This window comes from Patella vulgata, chromosome 4 (assembly GCF_932274485.2).
Source record: "Patella vulgata chromosome 4, xgPatVulg1.2, whole genome shotgun sequence".
Taxonomy (NCBI): Eukaryota; Metazoa; Mollusca; class Gastropoda; family Patellidae; genus Patella; species Patella vulgata.
Window position 1 is genome coordinate 79,915,419 of NC_065882.2, and position 25,635 is coordinate 79,941,053.

At 40.3% G+C, this 25,635-nt stretch overlaps 1 long non-coding RNA gene across 4 annotated transcripts; it reads left to right on the forward strand.

The window, feature by feature from the left end:
* Positions 1-1,070: 1,070 nt before the first annotated feature.
* LOC126819020 (uncharacterized) lies at positions 1,071-24,908 on the forward strand. Of its 4 annotated transcripts, none has more exons than XR_007679460.2 (9): positions 1,071-1,207; positions 9,877-9,961; positions 11,649-11,849; positions 15,494-15,568; positions 19,691-19,807; positions 20,953-21,049; positions 21,768-21,910; positions 22,524-22,607; positions 23,397-24,908. It is a non-coding gene; the product is annotated as an uncharacterized LOC126819020 (long non-coding RNA). The 4 variants fall into 4 exon arrangements; XR_007679463.2 differs by lacking the exon at positions 1,071-1,207 and adding an exon at positions 1,554-1,572; XR_007679461.2 differs by lacking the exon at positions 1,071-1,207 and adding an exon at positions 9,650-9,789.
* Positions 24,909-25,635: the final 727 nt, after the last annotated feature.

Genomic DNA, 25,635 nt, shown 5'->3' on the forward strand with positions numbered 1-25,635 from the left:
CGATATCTATTGTTGCCATTTTTACGATTGATGATCACATGTAAATGCATACCCGTAACGAACTCTGACAATAATACTAACGCACCCACTCTAACAATGAGAGAGAGAGAGAGAGAGAGAGAGAGATGGGGTTTAACGTCAAACTCGACACAAACTGGGAAGAAACCGGACCCTGGCAATGAAATGTAACGCACCCACACTGACAATGAAATGCACAGCACCAACTCCGACCGACAATTAAATATACATGTAATACACCAGGGGCGGATCTAGGAATTTTGAAAAGGGGGGGGCGCTGCAAAATGAAGGCATTGACCGCGGAGACGGGGCACGCCGCTGAGGGGGGTGGGGGGGCCCCAAGAAAATTATCCGTCATTTCCTTTCATCTGTAGCCATTCCAAGAGCTATTTCTCAGACTGGTGTGTTTGAGTCGATGGTTTGAGTCATTTGGGATCCCTACAACGGGTTGGGAACGGACATATCTGAGTCTGAGAAAAGGCACTTTCAACAGTAAAAAAGGGCACTGTCGAAAATTAGGGGGGGGGGGCGCAGGCCCCTCGCGCCCCCCATTGAATCCGCCTCTGTACACCAACCCTGACAATGGTGTGTACGCAAAGCAAACACACTGGCCATGGTATGTAACCATTTTTCCAAGAATACACTGAATTCAGTATAAGAGTAGGCCGGTAGCGCTGCTATCCGGGCAAAATTTCCCTCATAGCACACTGTATGGCGTATGCCCGTCTCATTAGCCCAGTTCGGAGCAGAACAGTAGGACGACGTTAAACCCCATGTCAATTCATTGGAGGAAAGTGTCGTGCATGTGGCAATGTATGCTTATCCATTCCTGACACCATTCCGTTCAGATGAGGTGTTAATATAGTAACTAAAAAATATTGTATTGATGAACACAGTTCGAAAATAACTACATTCAACATCTGTGTCTATTAAAATATTTTATTTAACCCAGTTTAGTCTTCTGTACAGCTGCATTATTTATATTGACAAGCTCTAGGCAATTGGATTGTTTTACCGTCTGGTTAACCGTGTCTATAATGAGTCACGGTTGACTGGTTATATCACCTGTGTTAAGCTTTGTGAATGTTAAATGAGATACCTGTACAGGTATTGTCAAGTTTATTGTAGTAGTAACACTGGGTCACGTTGGATCGAACTGTTCTTTGTTTATAGATGTTGTCTTTTACAGGTAAGATTTGATTTTTTTATAAATCGTTTTGATATAGACCCACTTTCTCTATCTTAAATCACTCCGACAGAAATCATTTACATGTAGAGAAAACGTTGCCTTTGTTTACATTTTGCAAATATATATATTTAGGTCTCCGCGGCGTGCACGTAAAAGAGCATTTGACAGCTGGAATCAGGTTTGTTTTGGAGGATAGGATCCAGCCCATGTAGTTATTTTTTCTCCAACAACAGGGTAGGCCCGGTATGTTAATGTTATTTATAATTTGTAATAGTAACAATGCTTCACCATGCTTCCTCATTCTTGAGTGGTTAGGTCTTTCTTTATCATAGCGGGACTAGAACGGACTTCAACAACCTTGTGCGGTAGGTGGTCTGCTTTTGCTTCTATTGGTAACCCGTCCCGATCAGTGGACGGATGTTCAGCGGATTGTCGTTGGACTGATATCCGATCATCTGTTAACTACTTTCGCGTTCAAGATCAATTTTTTTCAATTCAATGGACGGAAAGTCAACCACGAACAGAGCACGTTTTTTTAAGATAGCAAATATGATTTTATTTTTTACCCTAGATATGCTTCAGAATCTACAAAATGACATTGATTGATTGAGAAAAACACCCCTGGTTGGAATTCGAAATAAGAGTAGGCTGTAGCGCCGTTGTCTGAACAAAATGTCCCTCAAAGCACACTGTATGACGTATGCCCGTCTTTAATATCCCAGTCGGTAGAACGATGGCACTATCAATTGTTGACAATTTGTTTTATTTTTAAGGGTAGGGTTTTTCGTTTTATTACACGTTTGATGTTTATTATTTATAGAACGAATACGTGGCATTTGTTTACAGTTTGAATATTTAAATACGGTCCTACTGTTTACCTTTTGTTTTACCTTTTAAGGTTATATTATTTATGCTACTTCGTTTGTATATGTGTAGGGGGTTGGCTGACCGAATGGTTAACGCGTGTGCGTTGCCGCGTAAGGTCTGTCATTGAGTCAAGTGGCGTGGTTTCGATCCCCCGCTTGTAGGTGACAAGGAATAGGGTCACCTGCCCAACCTAGTGGGTTTCTTCAGGTTTCCCCCCACAGCTAAAGACCCCATACGCGCAAGCTATTGATTGAAAATAAAATTGAACCATATGTTAGTCCCGAAATGACCTAGTTTGCGTTGAGCTACCCTCTCTCTCTCTCTCTCTCTCTCTCTCTATCTCTCTCTTGTGTTTTGCTGTCAATGATTTAGAGACCGAATGTGTTGCGTTTGTTTACATTTTGATTTGTTACAGGGTAGCCTTTATACAATGTAGGTCACTACTCCTTTTATACACCATTTGTTAGAATGAATGCATGAATGAATGAAATGGGTTCAACGTCCTACGTGTACCTTTTAAGTGTCAATTATATTGTACGTTGGGTCATAATTGTGGCCACATTTAACAAGCATTATACAAAAGCTACATCTTTCTGATGCAGGTCTTTCTTTTGGCCTTAATTGTTATATAAACTATTAATTAGACAATAATCATCACAAGACCACAAGGCTCTGGTTTTAAGTAGATTAAAACGGTTCTGCTATTTAATAATTTGATTTAAAAATGAATAGTCAAGGCCTTTTTCACGAAATTTTAGTATATACTTCAATTTTGATTCGCTAAGCACTAAAATCAATCTAATATTATCCAATCAAATTACTAAAATTTGGATTTTATCTTAGTTAAATTTTCGTGGAACAGGCCCCAGGACCTTGTTTATTGTCTTAATAACGGCAGCAATGACAATTGAGGTTGTTCTTCTAACGGCAATATCTCGACTCAGAGTGAAGTCATTGGGCAGTAATTTTCACCACACCCCCCTTGCAGTATCTAGTTTTTAACTATTATAGCAAAAACTGTCAGCTCTTTTTTTAATCTTACATACTGTCCCTTTCATATACGTTCAGGCGTGATCGTAGACATAGTTTGAAATGTCATCATTATGTCAGTTTCTCTACATGTATGTGGCTTATTGTGGGGGGGGGGGGGGGGCGAAGGGTTAGTGCGTGCGCGCTGTATCATAAGGTCTGTCATTGAGTCAACTGGCGTGGTTTCGAATCCCCGGTTGCACGTGACAAGGAGTAGGATCGCCTGTCCAACCTCGTGGGTTTTCTCCGGGTCCTGGTTCCCCCCCACTCCTTCAGACCCCTACGCGCAAGCGAATTATTGAAATAAAATGCAACCATGTGTTAGTCCCGAAATGACATAGTTTGTGTCAAGTGGACATTTTATTTTCACGTGAATGGAAGAGGTTTACTTCCGTCAGGTGTGTCTGAAATTCACACGTCATAAATCTAGTCTCGAGTATTAAGTACATAATTTGATCAATATATACTGTAAACCGGATAAACGTATCCGTTTCTCTCACGTGTAGTTTTCAGTGGTGGAGATTTGAAAATGAGATCAGGGTATTTCCCTCCAAATTATGTTCTGCTATAGATCTATCTTTTCTAGAAGAACATGTTTGACTACTCTCTCTCTCTGTCTCTCTCTCTCTCTCTCTCTCGAGAGAGAGAGGTTTAACGTCCACTCGACACAAACTAGGTGATTTCGGGACTAACATAATAATGGTTCAATTTTATTTCAATAATTCGCTTGCGCGTAGGTTTTTTTTTTGCAGTGGGAGGAAACTGGAGAACCCGGTGAAAACCCACGAGGGTAGACACACGAGCTTACTACTTGTCACGTACAACCGGGGAATAGAAACCATGCCAGTCGACTCAATGACAGACCTTATGATACAACGCGCATGGGCTAACCATTCGGTCATCCAACGCCCCGACTACTTCCAGAACCCCATGGTTTCTAGTGAGTTTCGTAATGTGTGTGGGACCATGATCGGTCTATTCTGATGTCAAGACAAGTTTTGGTCATAAATGGTTGATTCCGATGACAAACGAACTGCCCACAAGAAGGGAAGAGAATGCTTGCGTCGATTAGTTTAAAAAAAAACCTCAAAGTGTATGTCCGTCTTTAGAATATTTTTTGAAAGCCTATTTTACTTTTATGTGGACGTTTCCTCCCCGTGGTTCATCAATCTCTCGGATTGCATTGAATCGGATTAAATCAATTTTAGCTAAGATGGTGGGTGGTACTGACGTTTTTCCTGTATGGAAGAGGTCCAGGGTTCGATTCTGGGGCCGATAAAGTTCCTTGTTATTTCCCAGCATGATTTCCTCTCTTGTCAGCGGTGCAGTCCGACGGAATGTCCGGCAAGGAAAGATACCTAATCTTTTGGATGGGACGCAACGTTTTGACCTGCACGTTAAAGATCCGTTGATAATTGGAAATCTAATTACGATTAGGCTGTATCGACGCTGTCGGGGCAAATATCCCCTATAGCGAATGCACTGTCTGAGCTATGCCCGTCTTTATTAGATAGTTAAGTAAGACGTTACACCCAAAGTCATTTAACGTTCCTTCGTTACATAGAAAGAATTTGTCGTGATAATCGTTTAATTACTTTTGCTGTCTGAAGTAGAACTTAGCCAATAGATAGACGTAAACTCTGTTTAAACATGGGGGTTGGGTGGCCGATGGTTAGCACGTCCGCGTTGAATCAGAAGGTCTGTCATTGAGTCAAGTGGCAAGTACGGTGGTTTCGATTTCCCGCATGTACGTAACAAAGATTATAGTCGCCTGCCCAACCTCGTGGGTTTCCTCCCACTGCTAAAGACCCCTTCTTATGTTAGTCCTAAAATGACCTACTCTCTCTCTCTCTCTCGTCGCCTGTCCAACCTCGTGGGATTCCTCCCACTGCTAAAGACCCCTTCTTATGTTAGTCCTAAAATGACCTACTCTCTCTCTCTCTCTCTCTCTCGTCGCCTGTCCAACCTCGTGGGTTTTCTCCGGGTCCTCCGGTTTCCTCTTCCACTAAAGACCCCTACGCGCAAGCAAATTATGGAAATAAACTTGAACCATATGTTAGTCCCGAAATGACCTAGTTTGTGTCGAGTGGACGTTATACTCTCTCTCTCTCTCTGTTTAAAGGTCTTTACGTGTTTATCTACCCTTCTTAATATATCAACACAACCGTGTTACATTCTGCACACAGTGGACTATCTACTTTGAGAATAGATCTCTGCCCTGAATGGCGGCCATGATACAAATATTAGTATGGTTCTAATCCGTTTTACAGAGAGAGAGAGAAATGGGGTTTAACGTCCACTCGACACAAACTAGGTCATTTCGGGACCAAAATCCGTTTTACAACTAAGGGGGGATCGCGTGGCTAAGTGGGTAAGACGCTGGCTCGCTAGCCTGGAGGTCGGGTGTTCGATCCCTGCATTGGCCGAGAAAGTTCATCCAGATTTTCCGGCGTGGTTTCCCCTTGTCAGTGTTGCAGGACGGAGGGCCTGACAAGGACAGCTGTCTAGTCGTTCGGATGGGACGAAAAACCGAGGTCCCGTGTACATATTGGCTTGCACGTAAAAGATCCCTTGGCAGTTGGAATTCGATATAAGAGTAGGCCGTAGCGCCGCTGCCCGGGCAAAATTTCCCTCATAGCACACTGTATGGCGTATGCCCGTCTTCATTAGCCCAGTTAGGAGCAGAACAGTAGGACGTTAAACCCCATTTCATTTCATTTCATTTACAACTAAGGACCAAATAAAATAAACATTTCAATTTTATTAAATGGAATCATAATAAATATATCTCAAAATACCCGGAGTATGCTAAGTGATTTTGACTAAAATCGTCGATTTATGAATTAAAATGTCGGTCAATCAGCTTCGTGTCTGTTCCCAAGCGGAGCTACATTGTAATTGTGGACATATAGCGTAAGTTTCGTATGAATCGTGTTTGTTTCTACTAAAGCTCGGTTCATACTACATCCGTATTCATAAACGTATCCGCACCCGCATCCGTATCCGCGTTTTGCCGTTCAAATAGAAAACGCGAAAACGTCCGGCTTTCAAGGCTGAATTGTCTGTCAGAGATTGAGTTTCTATTTGTGGAGATGATGTAATAAGGGGAAAGTACTCGCTGATTGGCTAAAGCTCGGCTCACTAGCCAAAATGCCGGACGCACTTTACAAAAATACGCTCTGGGAGCAATCAATCCGGCTTAACGGACGCAGTTGTTTTTGTGTGCAATACGTGCCGGATTCTATTTCAACCCTTTCTCTAAAAATGATACCAGTAAGTATACCAGTACGTATTCACGCAAGTATTTACAGATACGGATACGGATGTAGTATGAACGGACCTTTACAGTAGCTGATTGATAACGTGACTCTCAGCCATGCGTAGATCCGTTATCTCTTTAGAAAAATCATACCACAGGAAATCAGAGAAGGGGACGCAATGACATGCTTGGTGGTATGGGCATGATATTTTCCGGGAAATATTTTTACAAGTTATGAACGCATACTTGAAAATTCCGCATTGACGCTTTTATTCTACGCTGGTCAAGTCTGGAGGTCGCGCCCGGTGTTAGACGATTTTCTGACCTGGTTTTCCCTTGTCAGTAATTCAGGACGGAGGGTCTGACAAAGACAGCTTTGTAGTCGTTCGAATGGAACGAAAAACCGAGGCCCCATGTACACATTGGAGCGCACGTAAAAGATCCCTTGGCAGTTGGAATTCGATATAAGAGTAGGCCTCAGTGCCGCTGTCCCGGCAAAATCTCCCTCGTAGCAAACTGTATGGCGTATGCCCGTCTTCATTAGCCCAGTCGGTGCAGAACAGTAGGACGTTAAACAACATTTCATTTCATTTTTACGCTGGTTAACATATATGTCAGCAATTGTTGTTTCTGTATTTAGAAGGTAATTAGATAGATCGAGAATTAGCCTTATACCTTCGAGTCATTCAATATACATATTGACCTGTACGACATGTTCATATTAAAACTACATATATCTACATTATAGGTACAATACATATATACTTATTCTAATTTAGAAATAATCTTACCAAACACATTTTACTCAAACTTTAACATACATTATCACGACCATCCAAAGATAATAAATTCAAATCAAGCCGAAAATCGCCTTAATTATTGAATAACCAAACAACTTGCCTCCATAGGTAGGTTTAACGGACGGTTGAATACCACACCTCAAAATTAGCACGACTCGGAATTTAAGAGTAATTTTGACTACGATATGGGCGATTTGTCTGCAAGTTAAATGGAAAGGGGGGTCACGTGGGTCTAACGCGTGCGCTTTAAATCACGAGGTCTGTCATTTTGAGGGCAGTTACGTGGTTTCAGTTGCAAGCTTGTACGTACATGTAATAAGGGGTAGCCCCGTGTACCCAACCTCGACAGTACGACAGATCATAGGTCGCTAATAGCGCAGTGTGTTAATTTCCTAATTTCTACTTTTCGAGTTGCATTTTGGCTTGTATAGCGTGTTGGCGCCTTCTTACTGACATCAATAAATACAAAAATATGACTAAGTCGAAAGTCGACAAGACGGTATACAAGCCAAAATGCAAGTCGAAAAGTAGAAATTAAGAAAAAACGGGGGCGCTATTATCGCGGTGTGTTATTTCTTAATTTCCTATTTTCGAGTTTATTTTGGCTTGTATACCGTCTTGTCGCCTCACATTTTGTCGTAACTTCTACTTTTCGACTTTCGTGTTCTGAAGAGGCGAAAAGTAGAAATTATGAATGGTAGTTATAGGCTTCCATAAGTCTATCCATGGCAATATGTCTTTTGTCGCGACCACGTCGTTAAATAGCAGGAGACGTTTATGATCTCACCTGCCGCTAGTCTCGAATACTAGACTTTAACCGCCTGGATACTAGTCTCTATCATTCAGATGAATATTCCTACGTTGAAGACAAGGAGGTTCTAAGTGACCGAGACTACCTCGATAACATTCTTCTACTTTCGTTTTATTGTGCCTCCTGTAGTTTTATATATCTTGATGTGACAAAATATATCGACCCAACGATCATAAAATAACATAAATATGGCTCAGTGAGTAAGGCGCTAGCACACCAAACAGGAGGTCAACGTTTCGAACTCGGCTTTTCTAGAGATGTACCAGCCTAGCCCCCCCCCCCCCAGTTCTTCTCCGTATCCGTGATACAGGATGAGGGGCGGGGCTCAGTGAGTAAGTCGCTAGCACAACAACTAGGAGGTCCACGTATCGATGTCGGCGTTGGCCAAAAAAGTTCCTAGGGATGTTCCAGCCTACCCCCACCACCCCCGCTTGTCCGTAGTTCTGGATTGGTTGCATAACCGGTTGGCCCACAAAAGTGTAACGTTAGACCGCCATTTTATTTCATTTCATTTGCAGTAGTAGGCCTACTTGTCTAGGAAACAAAATGTAATCAATTTTCTTTCTCCTGACTAACATGTTGTAGGCCTATTTATATTGTAAAACTACAAGCTATGCCGTATTTTTTCTATAGGCCCACTTACTCCCTTGTTTTCGTTTAATCCTGTATCACTCGCCCGGGACTGATCAGTGCACTTGACGAGCACTCCGGAAAAACCCACGAGGGTAGGTAGGCAACCCTACTCCTTGGGATTGAACTCACGACACTTGACTCGATGACAGACCTTATGATCTAACGTGCACAGTTTTCATTCCTCTGAATCCGTGACTTTAATACTTTGACTATTTCAAATCACAGTTGAATACTCATTTATATCAGGAATTCTACAAGAATTAGACTGTCTATCCACTGTGTATGTAACTATTTTCTCATCCCGCTTCGAGCATGCTTTGGAACAGGTTTGGCGCTGTTCAAGTATATATTTATATATAATTAACAATAAATAGTTTAAAATATTGCTTTCGTATATAAAATGTTCAAACTGGGATGTAGAAACACAAATCATTAACCTTGTCCTATTCGGTCTTCCATATGCCACACTGTGTAAAGGGAGATAACTCCTAATGGCATGCAAACATTTCTTGAACGTTTTTAAGTGAACCTATTTAAACTGTAAGGCATGGAGAAGGTACATTCATCCCTGGACCAACCATTATTCAAAATAAGGACGTGTTTAGGGAAAGCTTAGGGAGCGGGGCGTCGATTGAAGAGGACACCAGAGTATAATACTATATGAGAATATAAAGGGTTTTCTGCCAAGGGGTCTGTAATCCACATGGACATGGTCAGCTCTGTGGAGTCGGGTCTTCTAATAAAATATCGTGACATAGCTTAAAGTTTTATAATATAAATAGGCCTACAACATGTTAGTCAAGAGAAGGGAAATTGGTTAAATTTTGTTTCCTAGACAAGAATTATATGGCAATATATATATATATATATATATATATCTGATATTTTATTGTAATATTTTATTCATTTCACTAATCGTAGGCCTATAGTATAGGCCTATTTCAAATGGTTTATTTACAAAACACGTGATTTTTAAACTATATACATAAATCAATATTACGATATATATACAATGCAATATGCAATTCATACACAACTTTCATACTTCAATAAGCACTTGTTGACATCATTAACCAGCCAAGGTCCGACTGACGCCGCGATATCTCGATACCTGTAGCCGGACCAGAGCCCAGCAGCGGTCGGACCAACCCTTCAGCAGCAGACAGTCCACTTACAGATCAACGTAGGGATCTTGGCTGATCAAAAACCCATATTGAGCTCTGCAATGAGCTGGTGAGATATTGTAACCTATTTATGTTTTCAATTGCAGATAAAGAAAAATGGCGGAAAGTTCTGTGGTTGGTTGTGGAAAGTGTCTGAAATATTTTCTAATTATTTTTAGTTTTTCATCTTTTGTAAGTTGAATATATTATCTACTTTTAATTGGGGTGGATATTAAAATTTAAAATGTGTCACGTATTGGAAAATATTTTTTGAACGCACATTCCCCAGTCGACTGGGCTAATGAAGCCATACAGAGGGCAGTTTGGGACATTTTGCCAAGACAACGCCACTACGTCCTACGCTTTTTTCGATTTTCAACTGTCAAGGGTTCTTTTACTTGTACGCCAATGTGTACCCGGTATCTCGGTTTTCGTCCCATCCGAACGACTGTACGTTGTCCCGTGCCAGATCCTCCGTCATGTACCACTGACAAGGTGGAACCATGCCGGAAAATCCCGATGAACTTTCTCGGCAAACACCGGACTTCCAGGTTAGCGAGCCAGCGCCTTACCAACTGAGCCAGCGCGACGCCCTCATTATCTTGCTACCTTTACCAACCATTGCATATATAGACAAGAAATATTGGTATTCGTTCCCTTTTTTACGTCCGCACTCTGGGTGCTAATATTGGGTGTCCCTACTGCGAGAGCTGACATTAGGTTGTCTCTACTCTGAAAGCTGGCATTGTGTGTCCTTTCTCTGAGCGCTGACATTAGGTTCCTTTCTCTGGAAACTGACTTTGGGTGTCCCTTTTCTGGAAACTGACACTGGGTGTCCTTTCTTGGGTGCTATGAGGGAAATTTTGCCCGGACTGCGGCAAAACTGTTAAGGGTTCTCTTACGAGCACGCCAATGTATACACGGGACCTCCGTTTTTCGTCCAATCCGAACGATTAGAGAGCTGTCCTTGACAGACCCTCAGTCCTGCACCACTGACAAGGGGAAAACCGCGTCGGAAAATCAGGAGGAAATTTCGCGACCAATGCAGGGATCGAACACGCAACCTCCCGACAAGCGAGCCAGCGTCTTACCCCCTTAGCCACCGTCTTACCCCCTTAGCCACCGTGGCTCCGCATATTCTTAGAAGTGACATGTTATGGTTGGTGACACATACTTCATACTCTGAAAAAAAGCGGTGGCCTTTATGTCCCGGTTTCGGACTGTCAAGGAAAGTTTTAGTTTGTCGTTCTGATTGGAGTGCAAGTAAAAGAACCGTTGACATAATTTAAAGACGAGTATGGCGAAATTACCCACGTCGTAATGAAATGGACTTTATAATCTCAAAATAATCTATAATTAATTTGTTGTCGAGACGTTTTATCCTATTTCATTAACTGAAATGAAATGAAATGAAATGGGGTTTAACGTCCTACTGTTCTGCTAATAAACTGGGCTAATGAAGACGGGCATACGCCATACAGTGTGCTATGAGGGAAATTTTGCCCGGGCAGCGGCACTACGGCCTATTCTTATATCGAATTCCAAAACCAAGGGATCTTAATACGTGCATGCCAATGTGTACACGGGACCTCGGTTTTCCGTCCCATCCGAACGACTAGACAGCTGTCCTTGTCAGGCCCTCCATCCTGCATCACTGACAAGGGGGAAACCACACTGGAAAATCTGAATGAACTTTCTCGGCCAATGCAGGGATCGAACACCCGACCTCCAGGCTAGCGAGCCAGCGTCTTACCCACTTAGCCACGTGAAACCCATTTCATTAACTATTATTAATGTTTAGGCAATGGGGTGCTTTTAATTTAATGATTTTCAGAGATCAGTTGGATTATTATATTAGTGTATATCCTGTATTTTGTAGCTGGTCGGCTGCGCAGTTTTAACTGTTGGCCTTTACACATTGTTGACTGATTTCGGTTCAGATGAAGCTGCCGCCATCTTGGGGAGTGATATCTACAAAGCCGGTTCGTATACGTTGGCTGCTGGCGGAGGGATAATTCTAGTTGTGTCGTTATGTGGTTGCTGTGGATCCATTAAAGAAGATCGCGGTTTCTTATGTTGTGTAAGTTGTCTCCCTTTTTTTATGATCTTAGCCTTCTGATTGATTAGCGCCTACTGTTATCAATGGTAATAGACAGGCTATAACTATCGCTTTTCAGACCGGTTGTCGGGGGTGGGGGAGGGGGCGGAGGAGGGGGAGGGGGAGGGGGATTCTTTACGTACGGAAAACTCACCAATCTGGAACTGTTACGTGTCTAACGCTGTCCCTTGTTATTTTAGAAGAATGATAATCATATGTTTGAACTTGATTTCGATATTCCTGAACCCAATAAGACACGACCCCTAAAGAAATGATCTTAGTATGTTCATCCCTTGTCCATTTAATCATCAAATGGGGGAAATGACGTACCCCATACGATGCTGTCTGTGTTAATAAGTTTATAAAAAATAAAGCTACCTTCTTAAAAAAAATAAAAAATACCAAAGTGAAGCTTAAACAAAAATTGATAAGGACAAGACGTGCTTAAAACCGTGATTTCTCTCTCTAGTCGCTAGCAACTCACAATCTAACCAAGCAATCAATGACACGGAGTGGTGATATTGACTCGGCGATCCACGTCCTAGAATAAGACAGCTTAATACACCCGTCACAAATAAAAAACAACGAAGTGAACGTGTAGCTCTAGAGGTTAGAAAAAGCAATGATTCTGATCTCAGGGGAATTCTAACCGATTATCAGTTACAATTACGCAATCCTAGTCTTTCTTAGCTTAAAGTTGTATTCCTGTTCAAATTATGTAGGGGGGTTTAGTGGTCCAATGGTTTTGGTCTGTCATTGAGTCAACTGGCTTTCAAATAATATTCTAAAGACGGTCATAAACTTTGGGTTTTTAGTCAACAGAGTCAGCTGGTGTGGTTTCGATTTCCCGGTTGTACGTGACAAGGTGTAGGGTCGCCTGTCCAACCTCGTGGGTTTTCTCTGGATCCCCCGGTTTCATCCCACTGCTAAAGACCCCTACGCACAAGCGAATTATTGAAATAAAATTGAACCATGTGTTAGTCCCGAAATGACCTAGTTTGTGTTGAGTGAACGTTAAACCCCTCTCTTTAAATATTATTCTGGATTAAGTTATTTAAACAACTCTTATCTAAGGTTAGTGCCACGATGGATATAGAACCTTGGAGTGTTCAGATTTTATTTTGTTCTTAATGGCAGTCAGAAGCTAGATTACGTGTAATTGACGTACGAGACTATTGACTATAGCCACGATTGATCCAGTAAATAAAGCGCGAAACAGGAGGAAGGGATCAAAGCTGGATAATTGAAACAAGCCGAGACGGATGAACGTAGGTCTCCTTGGTCGATATAAAAAGACAGAATATGACTGATGAAAGGACGAATAAATAGGAAGAATAAAATGACAGCCGACGTAATAAATAAAAATGGCTGAAACCAGGCCCGTAGATACTGTGTGGAATGGGGGATGGGAGTTGGTGGATGTAATTTTAAGTCTCGCTAGTATTAAAATCATCCCAAAACTCAACATTTCATGGGCGCTCGATCCTTGAAACCCATCGGGCTTCTGCGCTGCTCCCCGCACTGTCTTTCTGGAGATTACTATTTGCCACTACTCGGGTAGTATCCCATTCCGGAATCTGTGCACTAGCTAAAACCATGTAATTTATATAGAAATGGAAAGAATAATTAAGTGTAGTTTGGGTAATGTCGTTAGTAGAAAAAACCTTAAACTGAATTCTAACCCAGCTACCTTGTGGGTGACAACCTGTACAAATAAGTTTCGGGTTACAAATATATTGCCCCCCCCCCTCCACACCCCCCCCCCCCACACACACATACACACCGGTTTTTATTTTTAAATCATCCATTCGATCAGAAGTTATCTTGTAGACTGGACCATCCAGGCCTAAACGACTGCCATTCATTTTGGACTGCTGACGTATTTCACCGAACATATCTGATTAGGAATTAGAATAAAAATGTAAATGCATTTATATAACATTAATAAAAGCTATTTTTATTTCTTTTACTCATTTTCGACTTTTATAAAATTCCAAAGACAAGAGTTATGCGTCCTTTAATATTTTAATCTTTCATACCTTGGCAAGGCGAAAATTTACTTTAGTTTTATCAGCGATATTGATAGGCGTAAATACTTTACTTGAAGATTTAATAGGGAATGTTCATGTCTGGTGAACATAGACTACATTGAAGTCACCATTATCCAACTAACGACATTAGTAGATCATCACGGAGGGTTGGCTGTAGGATCCGACGCCTTAGTTTACACTACACACGGATGGAGCTGGACTAGAAACCGGTTGATGATGACGTTAACGGTGATTAATATTGAGAGCCAAGTCCCCGGGGAATCAACTAGTAATTTAATACTGATTTAACACGGAATAAAACCAAGTGAAGAAGAAATTAGTGATTTGTTTTTCATTTTCTGGGAATATCATTTAAATTTAGACTTGATTAAGTAAATGAAAATTGTGGAAATTTCTTTGGTTTTCACTAAAGGCAGTTAAACCTGCCTTGTCATGACCTCGTAAACCAAATAAAATAGTAGAATTCACTATGGGAGTCATGTTCATCTTCACGTTGTCAACACCATACTAAACTTACACTGTCTAGCTACAATTAGACCCACTTGAGAACAGGGGCCTGTATCACGAAATTTTAACTGAGATAAAATCCAAATATTAGTAATTTGATCGGATAATATTAGATTGATTTTAGTGCTTAGCCAATCAAAATTGAAGTATTTACTAAAATTTGGATTTTATCTTTAGTTAAAATTTCGTGAAACAGGGTCCTGACACTTAGCTGTTTGACCGATATTTTTAGTTCTAAATCAACGATATTATTCGAAAACACTGAGTGCACTTCAAGAATTTTGAGAACTAGATACATTATTAGTAAGTGCGGGGGGACTACACCACACAATTTACACAAAAACAAATAAACGGACAAGACATCATACTCAGGAAAACACAAACAGACAGACAATTTAAAAAAAAGTGAATAGATCCGGGGGCTAGCCGTAAGCGTCCAGCTGCGCTGTACAATCCCGGTTCTGTAGTGACACACAACACAGACTTCACTCAAATTTGAAAACAAGAGCTAAATCTGCCCATTGCGGGTCTTTATTCCGTCTTAAAATATTTATATAAATTATTATTTAAACACCGCAGCCATTTAAGAGTTTAACGAAAAAATAATCATTAGTCTCGATTGCCAAGTACCGTTGTCAAAACTCCAAACACCCATAACTTCGCAATGAATAATGTAATTTGAATGAAATTTTCAATACATTCATTTTGCATTATCTATTGTTGAACTCTTATTGCAAGAACGGTCAGGACAAAAGTTTCAGTGACTTCTCTATTTGCTGTAATATGAACTGGTTTACACGGGTTTAGTGGAAGCGAAGGCTAATGATTTGCTAGTCCATAAATATTCAAAGGGTCCCCCTCCCCAAGAAGTTTCTCCCCCGGGCATATGCCCCTCCCCTCTTCCCCCCACCATGTGAGGGCCCTGGGAACGGTCAGCTCTTTGTCTAATTCGTACATAATGCATCTTTAAATGTCAATAACAATTTATCACATCTATCCGAGGAACGAAACTTTCCGAACTATTTGATTGTATTTATATGTCTACTGACTGTTTCTATATTATTTCAGTATTTTGTGGTATTTATATGTATGCTGACGGTATTTATTGCTGCTGGAGTTTTAGGATTTGTGTTCAGGAACAAGGTAATTTGGTTTTCTTTGTCTTTTAAAGTTGGTTCACAACAAAAAAAAATGAAATGAAATGGGGTTTAACGTCCTACTGTTCTGCTCATATTGGGCTAATGAATTGGGGCATTGTCATACAGTGTGCTATGAGAGAAATTTTGCCCGGGCAGCATTGGTTCATCACTAATCCTGACGTCAATTGGGGGAAGCGAAGGGGTAAATATTCTTTAAATGGGATGGCAGTATCTTGATTTCATTCCTTTCCAATCTTTCACAAACCAGCTAAAAGCTAAACCTCTTTTATATAGGCAAGATGTATTGGACTGTGTTGATATGGTTGGATGCGATTAAAATGATGTTTCGGTAGATTAAGAGCATGTCGACTTCGACTTGGTTATTGTTTGTCTTATTGTGTCGAGAGGGGGTGACAGAATGGGGAGAAAGAGAAGATGGGGCTTGGGGTTCAAGTGGGGTGAGGTTGTAATGTCAATTTAACTATGAAAATGGTTCCAATGATGGCCTAGCAATGACTTGGACCTATCAACTATGGCGATTTACTACCAATCAGATCAGAGAGATTTATTCTCCTCATTTATCATCTGTTTATATACCAGACATGATATCATTATAATATAAAATATTCCCTGACCAGTTTAACTCTATACCCAGTTCACTCCCTTGATCAGATTATTAAAGACAATAACACCATAGTAAACCATTTATTACCGACTGATTTACAGACTGATAAATACTTAAACAAACTATAATTACACCCTTGAGTTCAAAATAACCTTATCATATTATACACTCAATATATACCACACTCAATCATTTCAACAATTGGTCGCTTTAAACAGACACATACACGCGGCCATTTCACGACACAAAACAAATATTCCTACATTGGGTGAAACAGAACCCCCAAAATCCATACTTTCGGTGACATTGAACGCCAAAAATCCATACTTTCAGTGACATTGAAAGCCAAAAGTCCATACATTTGGTGACACTAAACACCCAAAAAAAGTACTACATTTGGTTAGCCACAAATATAGTGCCTTTTATTCATAGGGATTTTCTCTCTTTACCTCATTGCCATTGCGATATTTTGTTGAACTTTTATGTAGAACTTGAATTACTAATTTTTCTACCAGGTTTTTGTAGGATAAGAGAGTTAAGAGGCTGGTTACGTTGAAATGTAGGGCGGATAGTTACATTTTTATTAGTATGCTACTTTTAGTTTATGTATCTCACGATTTCCATGGTGAAACTCATACCTGCTTTTGAGCAAGTCACATCTTCCTCCACCTGTGGTAGAAAGAGTTCAGCCCTACGAAAATTTGTGAAAGCGTTAATAGAGAAGGGCAAAGTGACGAGAATTAATATTAAAGTCAAAGGGGGTGGAGGGAGTGTCAAATCTTGGAACATTTACGTAACATATGACGTTTTCAGCGTAAATTTGCACCTTTCAAAGTCTGGACATTTCAGTAGTGATAGGTAAAGACTGCGGTCAAAACTTGTTTGATTTTCAAATTCTAAATTGTTTTAATGCGCTTATACCTAGCGCAAAAGTGGCGAACTTATTCTTTCAAGCATAGTCGTAGGGGGTCAATCTCAGCTGGAGGGGGTTGGGGTGGAGGGAGAGGCTATTCGCCCCGAACATCATCTTTGTTACCCGAATTTCAGAATGATTCAATCAGCCACTAAAACGAGCTTTCCACAAAGCTGTGATGGTTGTTTACTTTTACAATTATACAATTATATTTCCATAATGTATGAGCTTATTCTCTGATGATTGTGCCCCCCCCCCCCCCCGACTCCTACGTCTACAAGTGGGGTTGGATGGTCGAATGGTTAGCGCGTGCGCGCTGTATCGCACGGTCTGTCATTGAGTCAACTTCCGGGGTTATATGTGACAAGCCGTAGGGTCGCCTGCCCAACCTCGTGGGTTTTCTCCGGGTCCTCCGGTTTACTCCCACTGCTAAAGACCCCCTACGCGCAAGCGAATTATTGAAATAAAAAATTGAACCATGTGTTAGTCCCGAAATGACCTAGTTTGTGTCGAGTGGACGTTAAACCCCATTTCTTTCTCTCTCTCTCCAAGTACAAAGGGATGATATTTCTGTGGCATTTTTCCGTAAAATATGAAATTTTCCATGAATTACTCCACGCTATCATGTTCTCCTATTGATTATTTCACATTTAATTAAGAAAACATTAAATCCAAATATAAACCGTAGATAATCTCTCGTCTTTCATTCAGAGCCTTTTAAGCTGTATTTAATATACATGTTTGTCTTGACCACAAATGTCAGTGTTTGTTAAATATACTGCTTTTGTTACCAGAGACAGAATCATTGATATTTTAACGGGCCTTTGGAAAAATTAAAACAGAAATATCGAAAGCGTTGATTGCCAAAAAATGCGGCAAGTTTTAAATGTCACAGAAATTAGTCTGTGAAGATCTGAGGAATTCATAGAAAGATAAAAATCTGAGTTGGATTGATGACTAAGTCAAAAAGGGGAAAAAGTCAGAATTTTGATGGACAGAATTTAGAAAGAATTAAAGTGACAAATCTAATTTCGTATTCACGTGTCAACAGAATTTCTTGAGTGTAATTCTAAGACCATAGCCCGGTTACTATAGCAATGATTCCAGGGAACTGCCAGGAAATTAAACACGAATTTTCCATTTCCTTAAACTGTTCAACTAAAGACTAGGTTGGATTTATCTGAGAACAAGAGTCGTCGCCATTACAGATATTAAACAATCAAACTCCAGTGTAATTTACAAAACTTGGAATGGCTTAGTTGACTTTTATAATCCGAAACGAAAGCAAATACTTGTTTTCCATTTTAGAGTGTCTTTTTAATTCCAAAATGGTACCGAGAGATAGTTCAGTCGTCAGCGGAATTGATTTGGTGCCAAGTGTCTTCCACTGTTCCTACTGCACGTGGCATATATGTCACGTGATTTGGATATCGTCATGGCTGGATTTGACGTTTTCATTGACGGAATTCCCCTCGGTCAAAACCTACATTATTTTAACCAAGTCAAGACATATAAGTTAATTTGTGAGAAGGAAAAACTTATTGTTACTATTATTTTACCATCAATACAGAACGATAATAGAATTAATCTTTACTGTACCCTAGTTTACTATGACTAATTTTCGATTTTCATATAATTTGTACAACTTCATTCTCTCGAGAATCAAATACGTCTTTCGTATTTTTGAAAACATTTTTATACGCCACATTGAAATGTGGTCGTATATTGTCGTCGCACCCGTCCGTCCGGCAATTGTGGACGCTCTAGAGGCTAAAGTTAATGAGACGAAGAATCCTATTGATTTACAACTATTTCTGCCTGAGTTGTGGCCCTTGATCACTCTTAACAAATCTTGTGGACGCTCTGGAGACTAATGTTAACATCCGATTGTCTTTGAATTTATACACAATGTTAAAGTACACGAGACGAAGAATCCTATTGATTTTCAACTATTGTTGATAATTACTGCCTCATTTATATGGCTCTTGATCACTCTAAAAAATCTTGTGGACGCTCTAGAGGCTAAAGTTAATATCCGATTGACTATATTTATACAGAGGGATCACGTAGCTAAGTGGGTAAGACGCTGGCTCGCTAGCCTGGAGGTCGGGTGTTCGATCCCTGCATTGGCCGAGAAAGTTCATCCAGATTTTCCAGCGTGGTTTCCCCTTGTCAGTGATGCAGGACGGAGGGCCTGACAAGGACAGCTGTCTAGTCGTTCGGATGGGACGAAAAACCGAGGCCCCGTGTACACATTGGCGTGCACGTAAAAGATCCCTTGGCAGTTGGAATTCGATATAAGAGTAAGCACACTGTATGGCGTATGCCCGTCTTCATTAGCCCAGTTTAGCAGCAGAACAGTAGGACGTTAAACCCCATTTCATTTCATTTCATTTCATTTCATTTATATTTATACAGTGTTTAAGGTCACGAGACAAAGAAGCCTATCAATTTTCAACGATTTCTGATCATTATGGCAATTGATATTAGATGTTTTAATGGGATTAATAAATTTGACACTAACGGATTTGTCATTATCCAAAATATTCTTGATCAGAGTACAATGTCGGAATTGTCTTTCTTTTCAGATTATAAATCAAGTTCAAATAGAGTTGGAAACGAGGCTTAAATATAAATATGGCGTCGATTTGAATTCGCCAGAAAATCAACAATTTACCGAATCCTGGGATAAATTACAACGAAAGGTAAAATACTTGGACAGTAGAAAATCAGAGGCCATGAACTAGACACGTAACTGTTCTTCTTGCCATTTACAAACCCAGAATCAAACACCAATTTAGAACAATACATGTGTTCGGTCCTAATGCTTGGTTCCCACTATCACGATTCGCGCTACGATTGAAGTCGTGGTTTTAATCGTGGAGTAATCATGGTGATTCTATCAGATCTTATCATATATTGAGGTCAGTCGTAGCAATCGTGTTGATCGTATCGAAACGTATCTGAACGTATCGACACGTACCAGATCGTGGACTCAATAGGGTAATTCCTGGTATAATGCTAGTTTCCCACTATGACGATTCGCGCTACGATTGAAGTCGTGGTTTTAATCGTGGAGTAATCATGGTGATCCTATCACATCTTATCATATATTGAGGTCAGTCGTAGCAATCGTGTTGATCGTATCGAAACGTATCCGAACGTATCTGCACGTACCAGATCGTGGACTCAATAGGGACAATCCTATGGTAACGCATCGCGCGACAGTGGGAAGCTAGCATTAGAGGTGTGTGTGTGGTGGGAGGGGAGGGGAGGGGGCAACTAGATTCTTGGTCGGCCGTCAGTCCTGCACCACTGACAAAGGGGAACTACGTCTGATAATCCGGGGGAACTTTCATTGAGACAATATGTCCCCCCTCTGTATATTTCCACGAATAAACAGTTATTGTATTCCATATTATTATGTCCTTTATATTTCCAATTAATAAACGAAGAGCCTAGGGAGAGAACGATCTGAATCATATTCTTGTCTTTTCGTGTAAAACGCAAACAAGCCTAATGGGCGAGAATGCTTGACGCGAACACAACAACGAGTGGGTTTAATTACAACTTCAAAATGATGTTTAATACCTAGCATAATTATCAGTATAACTTTTCAAACAAATTTAGGTCAAAAGAAAGGTACGGTGGACTTGTTTTCAACCGGGAGATCATTCCAGAAGGGCCTTGGTTCGATGTGACTCTGGTCGTTTTTTTCCTGAAATCAATTCTTCCGCCCGCTAAAAGCTTATACAATTTGCCACCATTAACTGGGTTTCATGGAAAAGGTAACATAGATCGTTCTTCCCCTGGGCTCTTACTGTGACTTGTGTTTGTGTTGATGTTTCAGTTGATGTGTTGTGGTATTACTGGTGGTATCAATTCAACAGAATCCTGGGCTTTTTATAAACTTTCTGATACTAAATGGTATCAACAGTTTTCTTCAGGTATAACAATTTATTAAACAATTTTTTCTCTAATTAATAAATCATTAGAACCTAAACAACTTCACAGTTTGACACGGACCATTGCTCAAGAAACTCCGGCCCTTCCATAGTTTTTCACGGACCATGGGAATATTTCCTATTCGGGTCCTGGTGGTGTAGGCTAGCCCAGGGAATGGTCAGGGCTGACAGTGAAATGAAATGAGGTTTAACGTCCTACTTTTGTGCACTGACTGGTCTAATGACGACGGAAGAGGTCGGGAAGTGGGTCTTTCAGAGCATATGAGCCTTGATGTGCGTCAACTGGACTAGCCCACCTCCTTGTCAGGCCCTCCGTCCTGCATCACTGACAAGGGGAAACCACGCTGGAAAATCTGGATGAACTTTCTCGGCCAATGGGAATATTTCCTATTCGGGTCCTGGTGGTGTAGGCTAGCCCAGGGAATGGTCAGGGCTGACAGTGAAATGAAATGAGGTTTAACGTCCTACTTTTGTGCACTGACTGGTCTAATGACGACGGAAGAGGTCGGGAAGTGGGTCTTTCAGAGCATATGAGCCTTGATGTGCGTCAACTGGACTAGCCCACCTCCCCCGGAAGCTCAGGGGTTCTAACGATTTAGATGTGTTAAGCAATCAATTAAAAGAGTATAAACACTTTATTTATGTATAAAATGGTGTCCTTGGGATCTGTCAGTATTTAAATGATTTCTATTTACACCAGGTGTACCATATGTACCCAGTAGTTGCTGTGATCCGGCTGGGGAATTACCCAAATGTGACGGAACTATGGCCTTTTACGGTCCACCTAGTCTCGGACCACCAGTTAATTCTAGTATGCTGATGAATGAAGCTTTATACCCGGAGGTAAGTGATGGAGTTGTGTAAAACGTCTATAACCATAGGTTGCCAGGCAACGAATCGTGCACACACAAGCAACTGTGAGCTAAACATCTCTTAAGATTTCAAAATGATCAGATCATAATTAATGCTTCATAGGCGCGGACAATAGTTTGGAAATCAATAGGGTCGGACGGAGGAAAAATGGTCACGGCTGTATACGACCACATTTCCGAACCCCCCAACCAAATGGACTTACCATATGAGTACAATACCCATACAATAACATCCCGGAAGTAATACCCAGGAAGTAACACGCCGGAAAAAACATCCCGGAAATAAAACCCGGAAATAACATCCTAGGCCTACCCGGTTCAAGGCTTTGTTTTAACCAAAGTCAAAGAATCTGAGTTCCTTTAAATCCATGTTATATTGACATTTACATTTCTACATTTACTTCCTGTGTCTCCAAGGAATTATTTTTAGAAATGTCCATTGACATTAATTAAACTGGATGCTAGAGGCTAGACTGAAAGATTATCCAGACATTGGGTATTGTATTGGAGGTTATTGTTGGTTATTTTCATCTTACCATAAATAGAAATATGAGTGATAAACGTATTTTACTGATTAATTTCAGGGTTGCTATGACAAATTACAAAACTCCCTAGAGATGAACTCCTTACTGATTGGTGGATTCGCTCTAGCAACGCTTGTTGTCATGGTGAGATGCTTTTCTTTACATTTAATCATCTGACCAGTTGCAGAATTGTAGACATTACTGTAGTATGTTATGCACGATAAAATTATTATATTTGTGAGAGTAGATTTGATTCTGTAGTGGTGAAATCGTAGGGACTGTCATTGAGCCAAGTGGCGTGGTTTAGAACCCTCGATTGTGCATGACAAGGAGTAGGATCGTCTCTCCAACCTCGTGGGGTTTCTTCGTTTCCACGGGTTCCCTTCCACTGCTAAAGCCCCTTATGCGCAAGCGATTTATTGAAATAAAATAGAACCATTTGTTAGTTTCTAAATTACCTAGCTTGTGTCGTTTGGATGCGAAGGAAAATCAAGGTCCTATGCCCAATGACAAGAAACCACGCTTAAAATTCTCTCTCGAGGAACCTCTTCAGGCAACACCCTTAACAGACACCTTTAACAGATACACTTATCACAGAGAGTGAAATTGGGTTTAACGTCTACTTGACGCAAACCAGGTAATTTCGGGAATAACATGGTTCAATTTTATTTCAATAATTCGCTTGCGCGTAGGGGTATTTAGCAGTTGGAGGAAACCGGAGGACCTGGGGAAAACCCACGAGGTTGGACAGACGACCCTACTTCTTGTCACGTACAACCGTAGAATCGAAACCTCCGCCAGTTGACTCAATGACAGACACACTGAGCCACCATAGCTCCTAGTATATCTTGTGTCATAACTATCTGATTACCTCACGCTATTTGTTTTGAAATGTATATAAATATAAATATTATCAATTATTTTATCTTTCAGGTTATTGGTATTCTATTTTCTATTTGTTTGTTTCGACAACTTGGTGGAGGACAGATGGTTTAAACAAAATATCTCATGTTTCCCAGACATTCATAAATAGTCAACGATAAGGAGGGGAGAAATGACGTCATCACGTTTAACATGTATCTTGATTGCTATAGTCGGGATCATTTTGTCTTGTTTTATCTTGAATGCTGTAGTCATGATCATTTTGTTTTGTTTTATCTTGATTGCTATAGTCGTGATCATTTTGTCTTGTTTTAACTTTATTGCTGTAGGCCTGATCATATTGTCTTGTTTTGCACACAGTGTTACGAAATCCCATGATGTTATTGTTCGCCTTCAGACCACCCGCAGTTACATTCACAATTTTTCTCGCTGAATGATTTTTGATATTTTCAGACTTGTATCATAATTATTAGTTATATAATAAATAATTTTAGGTGGAAATATACCATGGGTCTATCTTTAAAGATGCCGGATGTGACGTTATGAGGGGAACAGTAAGTCAGTGTTTATTAAAAAATAAAACCAATATAACCCACTGCCTCCCCCCTTCGTACCCTGTATAAACACGTGGCATATACTAAGAAAGTCGTTACATCACATCAAAGACTATTTGATAAATTTATTTTAGTTACCCTCATAACGAGAGAGAGAGAGAGAGAGAGAGAGAGAGAGAGAGAGAGAGATTAACGCCCACTCGACACAAACTAGGTAATTTCGGGACTAACATATGGTTCAATTTTATTTCAATAATTCGCTTGTGCATAGGGGTCTTTAGCAGTGGGAGGAAACCGGAGGACCCGGAGAAAACCCACGATGTTGGACACATAACGTTAGAACAGGAGTTTTTATTTGCTAATTAAAGACGAAACAATTTGTACTATGGGTTGACACTTTTTCAAATGGTAGATAGCATATATACAGAATCTGGAAGCTGGAACCAAGCAACCGTAGTGTTATATATCTAGCCCGCCTCCCACTGCCGTATGGTGGTAAACCGAGTATGATCCGATCCCACAGTCAATTACTATTAAGTGATTTCATCTGAATCAATCTGTACCACAAAAAATTGATACAAGGGGCCGAAGAATTGTCAAGTTATCGTTTTTATCTCCTCGATTATCCCCCCATTTCACCCCTGATGTAAATTACACGATTCAAGTAGGAGAATGAAAAGCTCTTCATCTTTAATCAGGAAAGGAAAACACAAAAAGTATCGACTTCAAGTCAACATGGATCGTTTCTTCCTTCAATATTGAAGAGTTGTATTAATCTCGAAGAGCGACGTGATGACAAGACTTTTATTTTCCATTTGAAGAATACAATTTATTCCCGTGTAATGTTTTTTTTTTATTCACTTTGAATTGAACATATTATCTGATATCTTGACGAACGGTGAAATAAACAACTATACTTGTGCGTTTTAGACACGTATCATTGAGTCAAGTGACGTAGTCATTCTGCACACAGAGTTCCATCTACTTCATACTTCGAGAATAGTAATTGACCGCCATATCCAAAAATTTGTATACTATTTTGTAATGTGGTTCTACTCTTGTTTCATATCAGTTATACACATAAAGATTAAATAAACTTTTTCAATTTTATTAAATGGAATTAGAATGAATATACCTATAAGTGTTTTCGACTAAAATCGTCGATTTAGGACTTAAAATGTCGATCAACTAGCTTAGTGTCTGTTCTCTAGCGGAGCTAACTGTCGACGGGCAGCCTAAGTTTAGTATGGTGACGTGGTTTCCATCCGATACCTGTCCTAGTAAATTCCTTGGGGTTTTTACAGTGTGATTTACTATTTTCAGTGGTACGCTTCAAATTGAAAAATCTGTCATTGATGTCAGGCTACAATCCCAATCTTATATGTGACGTTACCTGTCTAAGCTCGTGTGTTTTCTGTGGATGATTGATAAAAAGATATACCATGATATGTTAGCCCTGACAAAAATATGACCAACACTGCAGACGAGAAACCATGATGTATTATATTTATACCCTAGATACGATGTGTTAGGTATATGTCGATCCTTCGGTTGTCTGTCAGCTCACCTGTATTTATACCCTAGATACGATGTATTAGGTGTATGTCGACCCTTCGGTTGTCTGTCAGCTCACCTGTATTCGTCCCCCTGAAGCATGCGTCAATTCCCAACATGACTCTATTGCGTCAAATTGTCGGGCCAATCATTCTACCATATCAGCTTTCAAAGTCGCTCGA